Raw genomic sequence first — 15,745 nt, 5'->3', positions numbered from 1 at the left:
GTGAGTCAACTCTTCACATCAGGTGGCCGAAGTATAGGAATTTCAGCTTCAGCATCAGTCCTTCCAAGGAACACCCAGGACTGATCTCCTTTAGGATGAACTGGTTGGATCTCCTTGCAGTCCAAGGGACTCTCAAGAATCTTCTCCAATACCACAGTTCAAAAGCATCAAACCTGGTTATTAACAACTACCAAATAGCTGCTTATTTGAACTATCTTCCTGGGTACCAAAATTACTTACTTACCCCTTTTGTGTGGCCACATGACACAGATAATCCCACTAAGAGCTCCACAGTGCACCAAATCCTGGCTTTAGATTCAATCCTGATTCTGCATGATCAGCTGGTCATCATAAGTGATCTAAGGCAATCACTTATCTGAGTTCCAAATGCTTCTTCTGTCAAAAAAGTATAGTAATATAACTTATTTCACAGGGCAATGAGACTTAAATAGGATAATATAATGGTTATGAGTCTGTCACTTGTTGAGTGCTTATTAAATGTGTTAAACATTATGCTAAATTGGTTTGTTTAATCTTTACCATGTCACAAAGTAGGTATTAGTATTATCCCCATTTTACAGACGAGGAAAACTGATTTCCTCTCTCTGAGGAAATCTCAGAAAGATTAAGGGAAGGAGCTGAGATCATGTACATAGAATAGGCATTCAATAAATGTCAGCTGTGATTATAATCATCAACAAATGACTAAGCTTCTACCAAGGGACCATATTACGGATCAGAGGTAACTGGATTAGCTCCTTCAGGAAGCTAATTCACTTCAATTCAGTCCCTCAGTCATGTCTGACTCTTTGCAACCCCATGGAATGTAGCACACCAGGCCTCCCTGTCCATCACCAACTTCCGGAGCTTGCTCAAACTCATGTCCATCGAGTTGGTGATGCCATCCAACCATCTCATCCTCTGCCGTCCCCTTCTCCTCCTGCCCTCAACCTTTCCCAGAATCAGGGTCTTTTCCAATGAGTCAGTTCTTGGCATCAGCTGGCCAAAGTTTTGGAGTTTCAGCTTCAGCATCAGTCCTTCCAATGAATATTCAGGATTGATTTCCTTTAGGATTGACTGGTTTGATCTCCTTGCAGTCCAAGGGACTCTCAAGAGTCTTCTGCAACACCACAGTTCAAAACCATCAATTCTTCGGTGCTCAGCTTTCTTTCTAGTCCAACTCTCACATCCATACATGACTACAGGAAAAACCAAAGCTTAGACTAGATGAACCTTTGTTGGCAAAGTAGCGTCTCTGCTTTTTAATATGCTTTCTAGGTTGGTCATAGCTTTTCTTCTAAGGAGCAAGCAACTTTTAATTTTATGGCTGCAGTCACGATCTGCAATGATTTTGGAGCCAAAGAAAATAAAGTTTGTCACTGTTTCCATTGTTTCCCTATCTATTTGCCATGAAGTGACGGGACCAGATGCCATGATCTTAGTTTTTTGAATGCTGAGTTTTAAACCAGCTTTTTCGGTACTGGGCTGGGTTGCCATTTCCTTCTCCAGGGGATCTTCCCAACCCAGGGATTGGACCCGGGTCCCCTGCATCGCAGGCAGATTCTTTACCTACCGAACTATCAGGGAAGCCCCCTGTTGCCTTCCCTCATTGCAAACCCCTTCCACTGCCTAACATCTCCCTCCCATCCTCCGCCCAGGGTTTTTCCTACTTCAAATGGTCTCCTTGTTTTCCTGTTCTAACTACCCTATCTATGTCAACTACCCCTTAGTCTCTCTGCAGAATCCCAGAGCCACATAGCCCAACGCTTACAGGAGGTCACCACCTGAAAAACACCACCACCATCTCAATCTCAATAATCCAAAGCTGAACTCATTATCTTTCCAACCTCATCCCTCCTCCACCTTCCTGGGTATCTCCCTCAGTTAAGGGCATCATTCAGTGACCATCAGTGAGAAACTCTCCACTTCTAATAAATGACAAAAGCCTTTTGATTTTACTCTCTAAATGTCTCCCTTCCATCCTCACTGGCCTCAGAAAGTCTAACAGCAGGCTCCCAAGCTCTATTCCTGCCACTGCTATTATTCCTGACTTGTCCTCCTCTTTGTTTCCCCTAACTCTTCATGGACAAATGGCTGCAACAGAGTCTTTCCACTGAAACCCCTGTGTGCTCCTAAACAATCGCATCCATTCCGTCCCTACACAGTCCACGGGTTTATTTAGGGTGTGAGCCTCTTTTAGCCAAGCCATGCGTAATTAATAAAAAGTGATCATTTAGGACCAAGTCTCGATAAATGCCCATTTTCAGGCAATGAGATCCCACATAATGAGAGTGAGCCATAAGAATCACGACAAATAGAGCAGGAAACACAGAACTTTGCTCTAAATACAGAGTAACTAGCAGGAAACCCAGAACTTTGCTCTAAATACAGGGTAACTGGCAGGAAACCCAGAACTTTGCTCTAAATACAGGGTAACTAGCAGGAAACCCAGAACTTTGCTCTAAATACAGGCTCAGTTCAGTTTAGTTCAGTCCCTCAGTTATATCCGACTCTTTGCGACCCCATGAACCACAGCACGCCAGGCCTCCCTGTCCATCACCAACTCCCGGAGTCCACCCAAACCCATGTCCATTGAGTCGGTGATGCCATCCCGCCATCTCATCCTCTCATCCCTTCCCCTTCTGCCCTCAATCTTTCCCAGCATCAGGGTCTTTTCCAAAGAGTCAGCTCTTTGCATCACGTGGCCAAAGTATTGGAGTTTCAGCTTCAACATCAGTCCTTCCAAACAACACCAAGGACTGATATCCTTTAGGATGGACTGGTTGGATTCCAGCTTGATTCCAGCTTGTACTTCCTCCAGCCCAGAGTTTCTCATGATGTACTCTGCATGTAAGTTAAATAAGTAGCATGACAATATACAGCCTTGACGTACTCCTTTTCCTATTTGTAACCAGTCTTTTGTTCCATGTCCAGTTCTAACTGCTGCTTCCTGACCTGTGTACAGACTTCTCAAGAGGCAGGTCAGGTGGTCTGGTATTCCCATCTCTTTCAGAATTTTCCACAGTTTATTGTGATCCACCCAGTCAAAGACTTTGGCATAGTCAATAAAGCAGAAATAGATGTTTTTCTGGAACTGTCTTGCTTTTTCTATGATCCAGCAGATGTTGGCAATTTGATCTCTGGTTCCTCTGCCTTTTCTAAAACCAGCTTGAACATCTGGAAGTTCTCAGTTCACGTATTGCTGAAGCTTGGCTTGGAGAATTTTAAGCATTACTTTTTTAGCGTATGAGATGAGTGCAATTGTGCAGTAGTTTGAGCATTCTTTGGCATTGCCTGTCTTTGGGATTAGAATGAAAACTGACCTTTTCCAGCCCCGTGGCCACTGCTGAGTTTTCCAAATTTGCTGGCATATTGAGTGCAGCACTTTCACAGCATCATCTTTCAGGATTTGAAATAGCTCAACTGGAATTCCATCACCTCGATTAGCTTTGTTTGTAGTGATGCTTGCTAAGGCCCACTTGACTTCACATTCCAGGAAGTCCGGCTCTAGGTGAGTGATCACACCATTGTGATTATCTGGGTTGTGAAGATCTTTTTTATACAGGTCTTCTGTGTATTCTTGCCACCTCTTCTTAATATCTTCTGCTTCCTTTAGGTCCATACCATTTCTGTCCTTTATCGAACCCATCTTTGCATGAAATGTTCCCTTGGTATCTCTAATTTGCTTGAAGAGATCTCTAGTCTTTCCCATTCTATTGTTTTCCTCTATTTCTTTGCATCGATCAGGGTAACTAGCAGGAAACCCAGAACTTTGCTCTAAATACAGGGTAACTAGCAGGAAACACAGAACTTTGCTCTCAATACAGGGTAACTAGCAGGAAGCACAGAACTGTGCTCTAAATACAGAGTAACTATCTCTGGAAGAGATCTAGCCTCACTGAAGAATGTTGGGTAAGGCTGGGTTTCGTGCATTTTTAAGGTCTAATCCATTTCATATCAGTGCATTTAATGGCTTTTATCCTAAATTACATGGTGCCTACTAACTTAGTAGGCAAAGACACATTAGATATCTACATTTGACTGAGGACATAGATCCCACTTTGTATTTGGAGCTGTGCAGGCTTGCCAGGGATTGTGCTGCCTTTGGGGCACGTCATTCTAAAGTGAGGGAACCAAGGAAAAGGTGGATGAATAGGGCTCGTCTCTTGGAAAAACAGAAGCCCAATAGCAAAATGTAAAAGGGACAGTCTGATGAACTGGACTCTGGTTAATTAAGCATAACATTGTTTTTGTTTCAGTCATTTTCACTGGGAAGTGAGCACAAGTTCACTTCTGTTGGCTCTGAAAGTGCAATAGACTCTCATTGTTTATTTGAACATCCAGGTGTTTGCAATAAATACACCAGGGTCATTATTTTGCCACCAGCTTTCCTCATTCAGGAGTATGGGAGGAAACAGAGGGGGAGTAAGGAGCTAAAGAGAATGTGTACTGACCCAAGGATGTACCCAGGAAGTTGGGGTTTTTTTTTTTAACTCAATCCCTGTTGTTGATGTTCAGTTGCCAAGTCTTGTCTGACTCTCTGCAACTCCATGAACTGCAGCACCCCAGGCTTCCCTGTCCCTCACCATACTCAGAGTTAGCCCAAGTTTATGTCCATTAAATTGGTGATCCTTCCATTAGCTTATTTCCCTATGATTGTCTCTTTTTCCAAGAAGTAAAGCTCAACAAAGTATTTTCCATTATTTGAGGGTTCCAATTTTGACTGATGGAGGCTTTACTGTCCTTTCTAGGGATAAATTCAAGGTCTTGAACTTGGATTCAGGAAAACAACTGTACAATTACCAGATGGGGGAAACCTGGCTGGGTGGAATCCTCAGAGAGCCTGGGGGTTTCAGCTGTCAATGAGCCCAGCATGAGTCAATGGCATGACACCACTGCCAAAAAATGAATATGACCCTCAACTGCATAAGCTGGATGAGGGCAGTTATGGTCACGCTCTGCTCTGTGCTTGTTAACATACACAAGTTTTACATTCATTTCTGGGAGCTGCCCTTGAAGAACACAGACAAAGCAAAGTACATTCGTGAGATAGCAACCAGAAGGGTGAGGGGAGTTAGAACCATATTCTGAGAGCTTGAAGGGACCGGGGTACTTAGTTAGGATAAGGAAAAACCTAGGAGAAGCAGTTTATTAATCTTTAAGTAAATAATGAATTTGTCTCTCAGAGGGAAATAAGCTTGCTCTCTGCAGCAAGATGGTAAACCAAGGCTGGTATGTGAAAAACATAAGCAGAGAGTTTGAGCTCACTATGAGAAAGAATTCAAACAATCTAATCTTCCCAACATGGAATAGGCTGCCTTAGAGACAAGGAGTGATCCAATTATGGGCTGGAGGACTATTTGGTAGAGATGAATACACCAGGTTTGGATAATTTAAGGTTATCTAGAGTTACTAACTGGAGAAGGCAATGGCAACCCACTCCAGTACTCTTGCCTGGAAAATCCCATGGATGGAGGAGCCTGGTGGGCTGCAGTCCATGGGGTCGCTAAGAGTTGGACACGACTGAGCGATTTCACTTTCACTTTTCACTTTCATGCACTGGAGAAGGAAATGGCAACCCACTCCAGTGTTCCTGCCTGGAGAATCCCAGGGATGGGGGAGCCTGGTGGGCTGCCATCTATGGGGTCGCACAGAGTCGGACACAACTGAAGTGACTAAGCAGCAGCAGCAGCAGCAGAGTTACTAGAGGGCTTCCCACATGACTCTAGTTGTAAAGAACCCACTTGACAAAGCAGAAGACATAAAAAACTCGGGTTCTATCCCTGAGTTGAGTCAGGAAGATCCCCTGAAGGAGGGCATGGCAACCTACTCTAGTATTCTTGACTGGAGAATCCCATGGACAGAGGAGCCTGGCTGGTTACAGTCCATAGGGTCACAAAGAGATGGACATGACTGAAGCGACTTAGCACATGCACAGAGCTACTAAAAGTACCTTTGACTTTCAACCCTGACATTCTTTTTTCCCTGATTTAATGTTGAGTGGTAACATTCACCATCAAACCCTGAAAATTGCATAACAGAACTGAAATACAACTATAAGATAAAAGATACACCTGAACTGGAATAATCTATTCCATTTCTGCTAGCTGCTGATAACAATCTACTTGAAATGGACCAAAAGGTCCCATCTCAGGGCTTCTCTCTAATACATGGGCTTCAAAAACCAAGCTTAAAAGCCAAATAGGAAATATTTGCACATTCTCTTCTGCTAGGGATAGCACTTTCTCAATTATAAACAGCCCCCTGAGACATCACCAACTGACTTAAGGCTGCCACCAGTTTGCTCATTTCTAAAACAGGAAAGATGTTGGAGGGTATCAAGTGATACCTTAGAGAAGTGTTTTATGTCCAACATACACCAGTGCAACATGATGATGGGTGACAGAACCTAAGACACCAGCAAGGTATGAGGCAAAGTTGGGAGCAGCACTGCTTAGCATAGGGAAACTGACTATAGATCCAAGATTCTCAGGTCCCAATCCAAGTGGTTATTTCCTAAGCAATAGAAAATGTATCCTGGGAATTTATAGTCAAATCAGGCTCCTGCTCATCTACATTAAGGCAATAATAATTTCATGAATCCTATTTCCCAAGGAAACTTAACTCAGGAAGTCCATAACCAGTGTTTTAAATCTTTGCCTGAGTCACAGTCTTCTCAGAGGTTGGACATATTATGTCTCATTCATCTTTGTAACCTGTCACTAGTCTACCCAGATCCCAATACCTATCTTTATGACTGAAACTTAACCTGTCCACACCATGGATGTTTGTTTCCAAGCTGAAATGAAGTTTCAGAAACTTAACAGCTCATCAGAGTTATGTGACTTGGCACATGTATACTCAAAGGGGAACATCAGCAGCTGCAAATAGCTGTGGAAGGTAATGAAGCCCTTGACTTTTCCATGACTCTTGATGAAATCCACTGTGGATTTCACTTCAACTTCAGAGTTGGCACTGGGTCCATGGTATGAGTTAGAGCCAAGAGTTGTTGCTGATTCCAGGTTCTGATAGGATGTGGAAGAAACCAAGTGAGAACAGTGAGCTTTAAGAGGACAGTGTATAGAGGCAGACACCATGCATCACTCAGTTCCTCCTCTGGAAATCAGAGCAAGACTGTCATTGTATTAAATTGAGATACTACGTAAAGACACAGTCAGAAAACCTAACTTAAGAGAGTCTGGACACATCTCTCTTCTTTAAAAACATGGTTCCTCTATATGTCAGAAAGAGCAAGTTAAATCATCTCCCCTCTGTGGGAGTTGTTGGAAGAAAAGCCAGATTTAACATTATAGATGGAATTCCTGTATCGAGTGGGGGTTGAGCAAGCTCTTTTTCTGGGATTTCTTCCAATTCTTAGAGCCCAAGAGTAGAAGATTCTATGCATCTGTACTTCTAAGTCACAAACCCACAAATGCAAAGAACCTCTGAAACCCTTTCTGTGGTAGGGAAATCACAGCCACCATCGACAAGGCTACCTTTGGCCTCATTTTCTCAGCCACGGGAGTTACTTATGACCACTGAAGTGGGCCCACTGTGGCCTGGCCAGGGCTAGAGAAACTCTGAGGGGACAGGTAGAGGTTGGGACTCCCCGGGATCTCTAAACAATATGGACAAAGTATATATTCAACCTATCATCTCATTTTGAGAATATTTAATAAGAAAAACATCCCAGGAAAAAGTCTGACATTGAATTGCTAGACATTGTTCAACATTTTGGATTTGATGCTTTGATACTTTTCCTTCCTACACTAAAAAAAACAAAATTGGTAAAAGTAATGAATGAAGTTGCCACTTGTCCGTATCCTGTCACAGCTCCTTAGGGTATCCTTTCTTGGTTCAATGATTTTCATTAATTCATGTGTCTTACAAGTATTTATTGATTGCTTTCTATGTGCCAGACACTGTGTCAGGTGTTGGGAACACTATTTCTAACTGCACTATTACATCTAACGAGGGAAAATCAAACTCAGCTTAACTGTGATTAGAGAAACATAAGGGGTTTTAACTGGTGCCTGAAAGCAAAAAGAAGCTCCCCTTCAACCAGCCTTTCGGCATTAGACCCTCAAAAATCAGAGCTACAAGTCAACAAAGGCAGAGCAGGAAGTATTTTCTCTTTGAATCTATTTTGATTTGTACTTCATTTTAGTTTTCCTTCTCGAAGCATCCATAGATGATGTAGTGCTTCTCCTCTTTTAGATCCCAACCCCCTCTAGTGGTTGGTTCAGGGCTGCCTGAGCCTTCCTGCCAGCATACAAAGTCTTTGCTCTGGAAACTCAGAAGCTGAGCTGGGATACAGCTTAAGTGGAAACCAAGATGTGAGACAAAACTATATTAAATGCTCCTCAAACTCAGTGACAGCACTGTGAGCCTGTGAACGGAACTTAGTGAAGTGGGTTGTTTTTTTTTTTTTTTTTCAGATAGATTTTTAAATAGCTTCAATCCTGAATGGGCTAAGCAGGCTGACAGCAATGCAGAGCCATGCAGATAGCTAGCTGGCCAGACAACATCTAACCATCCCTGGGGGCAAGCCCCTGTGCTCAACCTCCAAACCCGAGTCTCAGTCCTGGTTTGAATCAGCAGCAACACTGAGGTTTCCAGATACCTTCATCCGGGTCTTTCCCCACATACAATTCTTTAAAATCCAATGGAAAGAGAATACAGGAAAAAAAAAAAAAAAGATGGCTGTTCAGTCTGACGAGAAGGTTCCTTTAGAATTCTGTCCATTGCTCTCGTTTCCTCCCTGGAAGGCCCCTTTGGAACTGCACTCGTGTCCTCCTTTGCCCACAGAGTGACCAGCAGTCCTCACACAGGGTTCTGCTTGGAGCTTCTCAGCCGTGGCTGTCTCACCGATGCAAGAAGTAAATAATCTCTCCATCTCCTCAAATGAATACCTGCCTCTAACCATGTTCCGTAGAACTACAGTCCAGCCAAGTGTTAACAATACAGTAACAAAAAACAAGAGCAACAGAAAACAAAAATTTTAAAAAGAGAAAAAGAAAAAATAAATAAAAAATAAAAAGGCGGGGGGAGAGAACAAGGGTTTTGTGATAGAACATTTTGGGAAAATATAGGGTTAAATTCGCTAATTTACTTCAGAACTCCTAAAGGTTTTTTTTTTTTTTTTTAATGCTTTAAAGTTTTTAATGAAGCGCCAAAAGAGGGATACCGTGGACTGTATTTCTCAAACTCGACTGTGGAACCCTTTATTCTCATGAGATGAGTACTAGTATTTGTACAAGTTCCTTTTGAACACGCATTGAAAAACACTATGGTAGTTGACTCTCCAAAAATAAACCTGAAGCTCTGATTCACTTTTAATATACGTGGGTCACAGTTGCCATGATGGTGTTCTGTAATGAGATTTTAAAAGAAAAACTACAAAACTCCTTTTTGTGATATTACAGAGGATTTCTACAGATTTTAAGTAAAATGCCAGATGCATTGTACTGCCTACGTAAATCCTTACAGCAATCTAATAGTCAGCAGGTAACATCCGCCTCCTCTTTTCTATCAATCCTACCACAAAAAAGCAGAGACAATTGGAACAAATCTCCTAGGTGACTCACGGTGAACACTGAACTCTAATAGCCCAGCCTAACAGCTGAAATGGGCTCTGATTCAGGCAATACGGAAAGATATCGTGTGCTGGGAAAAGAAATGATTATAAATATCACTATATGCCTCAATTCTGGGCCACAACTAAGAGATTAGGCATTCTGTTTAGGGTAAATTAGAAACAGAAAGATCACTTTTATTTTGTTTTGAAGTTCCTACACACCTCCTTAGATTCTTGTTGAAGAGAAAAAGTCAAGCTTACTCTGAGAGAACACATAGCCATTGGGGTTGGTGACCCGAAACAGGAAGATATCCATCATATCCAATCAAAGTGATGAATGGATCATTTCCCTAATCAGAGGCAATCTGAGCAGAGACAACAACATATATGTCAGTCTCATACTCCCCTTTCACCAGGGAACAGAGGAGAGACTATTAAAGCAATGTGTTTTTTCCAACCACGAACTATCACTAAAGGTCAATGAGAGTCTTCCAGGACTACAGCCCAATCTCCAGTTAACATATTTAATGTGCCGAAGTCAATACTTCTACTTCCAGTCAGAATAATTTACTTATATTAAATAAAAATCAGATATCACTTATCCATTCTCTCTTAAAAGCAGAATTCTTCCAATTAATTTTGGTGAGGCATTTTGCAATGCTGGGGAATGGTGTATGCAGCTTATAGGGATCTGTGAACCAAAGAAATTTTTTCAGTTTCCTAGTTTCCTTAATCACCACACAGGCTATAGCTTTCCCAGAGTACTCACAACCAACATCAGATTACTAAACTATGCAGACTTTTCTAAAGATCCAGAGAACCGGTTAAATTCCATTTGGGGAATTACATTTCTACTTGTGATCAATTGCAGTACAGTTGAAGTTTCTGCTGGATTAAAATTTATTCATTTCCTGTGCTCAGCCATCCTAAGGCATTATTATTCAACTGTTAAATATCCATTTCATAATACCCTAAAGGTAACTGAATTTTAATTGAAGGGGAAAATGTATCAGCCGGTGTGCACGTGGTTGCACATGCTTGAATGATCTGATGTGGATTGATTTCTTTTGCTCATGAATTAACATTCTGATTTATAGCATGTCATTTTTGAATTACTTAAGAAATACCAGAGTAGGTCACACCCAGCACGGTGTCCTGACTCCAATGTCAATGAACATGTGGAAGAGAGGGATCACTACACCCTAACTTTAAATCAGATTTGGAAAATTTTCAGAACAACCCAAAAACCCTTAACAAGTTCCCCTTCGGATCTGCAGGTCAGAGTAAACTCTTCTAGCTCCTATTTACATTTTCTATCTGAGCTCCTTTTGTGATTATATACATTTCTAGTACATTGTGCCACAGCCCTCCAAACTCCATGCAGCAAAGCAATTTTCTTTAGTCTGTTCTCAGGCTGAAATCTGACTCCTGGGGTCCTTACTTGCCACCCTCTTAACCTCTTCTAGCTTGATGTTTTAACAGAGCACATGGTGGCCAGCAGGCCAGAGGAAGACTGGGGTGCATGCTAGGGTGCTGGGTGAGGCAATACCAAATTAGGTTTGAATAGGTCTATTTCCTGCCTTGTGATGAGAGAAAAGGTTGGGATGACAGTGTTAGCTGTTAGGGCCACAGATATTGCTTTGAGGTTAGACAGGGCCTGACCCCAGAAAGACATAATAATCAGGGGATTTGGGGCAAATTACCTTATTTGCAGTCCACAGCACAGTAGCTTGTGTAACTCACTGGCGGGCTTGGATCCAGGCTTGGATCCCGGTGTATGTCCTCCCTCCCGTGCTGAACTGCAAAAGAAGCATGGAAATGGAATATGGCTTCACTGCTGCAGAACCCTTGTCTGTTCCTCTTCCTGTCCTTGATGTGGTTGAGGAGGAGGAGGTGTAGACGGTGGTGCTGTCGATTAACTTTTCATTTAACGTGGGTTTTTTTTTTCTTTTTTTGGTCCCCTTCCTTTAATGTAAACTTAAATTCTGGCTAACAAGAGGAGCATCCTTTGATGTTTGTAAAAAATCATTGTGGGAAACGTGATGACATGAAAATATGTTCATCATATGTTTTAAATTTTTAAAAATAGATTATCAAATAGTAAGTGCCATTTTTAAAAGGCTAGCTCATATATATATACCTACAACATACAAATACAGGAGCAAAAGGGGGTCTGGAGAAGAGAGGAAGAAATAGATATACAACAAAATGTTAATGATTAACAATCCCATAATTGTAGAATTAGTAAAATAGGGATGTTTTTCATTTTTTCTCTATTCTCCATTTTTTGCAATGATTGTATTATTTTTGTAATAAAAATGCTTTCAAGTCCTTCATAAAATCAGGATGGTAAGCTCCGGAGGTGCTTTCCAGAGTTTAAATTTTATGATCTAAGTGGCTCAGTTTTATTTGGAACAGTGGCTTTGCCAATTCGATCAGTAAATGGGGAGGAAAAGATTATTTTTGCACCAGCAACTTCTGTCTTCGTGTAGCGTTCTAAACATCACAGATAAGGTAAATGAGAAATGCAAATCCTTGCTAAAAAAAAAACAACTTTTCACGTGCTTTGGGAGTTTTGCGCTTTTTCCTCTAAAGGGCTCAAATGTAAAAAAAAAAAGGGGGGGGGGGTGGGGGAAACTTCGGGAAACAAATAATATTTTCAAACATGAACCAAGGAACCATCCGGGAGAAGGAAAGGCCAGGAAAGTTCAAGCGAGGAAGAGAATCTGGGGTTTCCTGATCCCGTTGTAGGAGAAACCGAGAAAAGGAAACAGAAAGAAAAGAAGGTAGGAAATATGAGCAAATGTGTCACGGTGTCATAGAGTAGGCAAAGCACTCCTCCGAGGCCTGCTTTGTGAGAACCGCTCTGGAGATATCCATCTGTCCCAGTGAGTCCGTTGGTTCTCAGCCATAACGTTTCCAAATTTAGCAGGGAGTTGTGACATTCTTTTTTTTTTTTTTTTTCTTAACGAACTCTTTCTAGGAAATAACTTTCACTCTTTTTAAAGGCAAGGTGAAAAAGCTTGAAATTATCAGCACTGAGACTTGCCAGCGCTTACAGGTTGGAGTAAAACCATAACCTTTTCCGGCTCGCACCTTAAAAATGCCTCGGTTTTTGGGCAGTTGTCTTTGCCTTTAGTTGCCCGTCATCCCGCATCACGGGAAGAACTCTTGGTTTTAAATGCGGCTCGGGCAAGTACTTGGAGCTTTTCTTTCTTCTTTCTTAAACTCCTGGTCGAAAGGAAAAAAAGGAACTAAGAGGAAAAAAAAAAAACAACACAAAACACCCCAAGGTACAGAACTGCTACCTTGATTAATTACAGAATTCCTCCCCCCGTCCTCCCTAACCCTGGGGCTCGGCACTGCCTCGTGCATCCCCCGCTCACGGGGGCCCACACCACCTTCCCAGCCCTCCTCACCCTGGGGCCCACGCCACCTCCCCCTTCCTCTGTTCCTATTGGTGCACACGCCCCTGTTTCCCTGAGAGCAAATCTATCAAGAGGAGAGCATTAATTCACTCCTGCAGACCTGCGTCAGCTTGCGCAGTTAAGAGAAAAGAAAAGCGATGGGGGCGGGGGTAGTAAGGAGGTGAATACTCAAAACCAGCAAAGACCGGTTGGGGGGGGCGGGGCGGGGGAAGAACAGCTCTGCAGGCGAAGCTGGGACTGACAGCTCGCCTGGGAGGAGCAGGATTCTAGAAGCATCGGGAGGAAAAAAATCAGCGCTGCACCTGTGTCCCTTGAAGCATGTTCATGGGCCGGTTTTTTAAAAGAATAGCCAGTGTTCAGTTTGCTCCCTAGACTAGGGTGCTTAGCAACCGAGGTTATCCACTTCTTGGGAAATCTGAAATGTTTTAAGATGCAGAAATAGATATTTGCGAATGAATAATTATTAAGTGACTTTTGTCTCTCCTCCATTTCCAGTCCCTGCCTGCGGGAATGGAGAGGGCAGCACGGAAGATGCTGTGGGGCTGGGGGCGCTGGAATCTTAGCCGAGCGACGATGAGTCACCGGGCATCCGCAGGGGATGGGAAAGGGGAAGCCATTTTGCCGCAGCAGAGCCGGCTATTTCCAGTTTCTTGTTTCAAGCAAGATGGTACTGCTCGGTCTATGGTTTGCCTCAGTCCAGCTCCAGGTGAACTTAGCCAGCCAGAAAGCCTTTTGCCCTCACTAGCAGAAGAGCACATAACGGGAATGGTACACACACATTCCGCCCCCCAACCCCGCGCTCCACACACACCACCACCAAAAAAAAAAAAAAAAAAATGGATTTAGAGGTATGCGCTGGCAACCCACCGCAGTATTCTTGCCTGGAGAATTCCATGGACAGAGGAGCCTGGCAGGCTACAGTCCATGGGGTCTCAAGAATCCCACACGACTTAGCGACTAAACCAAACCACCGCTACAAAACGCAGCAAGGCTGGGTCAAGCCAGGGCGGCGGGGTGCCTGCCTCAGAGGCACGTCTGCCACCAGCTACTTCAGCTCCTGTTTGCAGGGCTGATTGCAAATGTGTGCAGCTGGGGCACCCAAGCTGTGTCCATTGCTGGGAATGAGACATGTCTGGGCCTGTCTGAATAGGGATCAGCATGAAGCGGCCACTGCAGCTGTTGCCAACATTTGCTCTCCGCAGGACACAGACACCAGTTTGTGAGGCCGGGCCGAGAAGAGAGCACATCGTGTTTCCATCACTCCGTTCTTTTTCTCCTTCACTCTCTGTACTGGTCCACAGTTCCTACTCTGAAAACTCTTAGGTTTCAAAATTAAGAATTTGGGGACGGGGATGCAATTTTAGAAAAGTAGGAAGGTGTATTTTACACATGTGCAGTGCTTCATACTCAAAACACGTTAATATTTCTGGCAGTGAATCAAATGAATGGCAAGTCCGTTCAGGTCAGGTTTTTGCCCCTAAATGAGTTTAGGTCAGGTCAGGGTTTGCACCAAATAAATTTGGGCGGGGGGGAAAGGTTTTCAGAATTCTTTGTATTTTAGAATTGCAGATTTGGGGAATCATTTCCTACCACATATCTCCTCCCTGGCTCTTTCCTGCTCCCCCAGCACTCCCCTTAACGCCCCAACCCCCCATCTCTTCATCCCCTCCCCCAACCTACATCGCAAATCAGTGCAGATCCCCTGCCGCCCCCGCCCCCCAAGAAAAGTTCTGTGTCACAGAGGCAAGTGCAGCACTGTCCAGGTGATCCAGATGAAGGGGGGCTTTCTTCATACCAACAGAACAGGAGAGATGGCACAAGACTTGGCTGCTATCAGGTCTAGGAGCATTTGGCAGGTTGGGAGACTCCACGGTGGCTGTAAGAGTATCCAGGTGTCCCTGGGTTTTATCATCAGTGGCAGCGATGAAGCACAGCTCTCCAATGGGTTGTGGGTAGCAAGGTCAGAGTTCAGCAACGGAGCCTTGAGGGGAGAGGATAAGCATGAGAGGCTGTTTTGTGCTAACTTAAGCTGCTCCTGGATGCTTCTAAATAAGGCAGTGGCTGCTGGGATGGGCACGTGGGCTTCAGGGCCTGATTAAGGCACTGACACTGATACTGGCTGTCAAATCTCAGAGAAGCTTGGAGAAGTCAGAAAATAATATGAGTGTAATTTCCAGTAAATCACGAAGTGGAAGTACAGGGCTTGTTATCAGAGGAGAGCATGGCCCATTTCTCTGATTTTCATGCACCTACCTTTTCCAATGTAAGATGTTTCAAAGTTGAAGTTACCATTCCATTCTTTTCTCTAAGTAACATTTCTTCATTTTGCTTGTCAAATAGAACCTAAGATAAGATCACAGTCACACATGAGTGGTTTATAGCAATGCATTTGAATCTACAATTGTGAAGTAAATGGTGACACCCAGTCCAAAGCATTATTTCTGTCCTCTAGGCATTGGGGTCACGTCTTTCCCATATTCTGGCAGCACCCTAAAATGGGATGTGACATTAATGGGTCTTGTGGCCAGACAGATGCTGTAAATATAGGATGACAGTCAGCCCTGTGATTGTCTTATGGCTTATTCTCCCTTTCCGGGAACCCAGAGTCTGAGATAATCTCAAATTAAAAACTAAATGAGGGGGCTTCCCTGGTGGCTCAGTAGTAAAGAATCCACCTGCCAACGCAAGAGACACAGGTTCCATCCCTGAGCTGGGAAGATTTCATATCCTGTGGAGCAGC

General features: G+C 43.3%; 1 protein-coding gene across 1 annotated transcript in view; it reads right to left on the bottom strand.

Annotated features, from left to right (window-relative positions):
- LOC133072881 (carboxypeptidase A4-like) overlaps positions 1-14,908 on the bottom strand; it is a 42,966-nt gene extending 28,058 nt beyond the window's left edge. Inside the window, exons 1-4 of the mRNA XM_061166414.1 lie at positions 14,801-14,908; positions 12,674-12,808; positions 11,281-11,376; positions 245-396 (exon numbers count right to left, since the gene is read on the bottom strand). The gene's annotated coding sequence lies outside the window, so the exon portion shown is untranslated. The remainder of the gene's footprint in view (positions 1-244; positions 397-11,280; positions 11,377-12,673; positions 12,809-14,800) is intronic.
- Between the last annotated feature and the right edge of the window lie 837 nt (positions 14,909-15,745).

This window comes from Dama dama, chromosome 18, assembly GCF_033118175.1.
Source record: "Dama dama isolate Ldn47 chromosome 18, ASM3311817v1, whole genome shotgun sequence".
Taxonomy (NCBI): Eukaryota; Metazoa; Chordata; class Mammalia; order Artiodactyla; family Cervidae; genus Dama; species Dama dama.
This window is presented reverse-complemented; position numbering and strand designations above follow the sequence as displayed.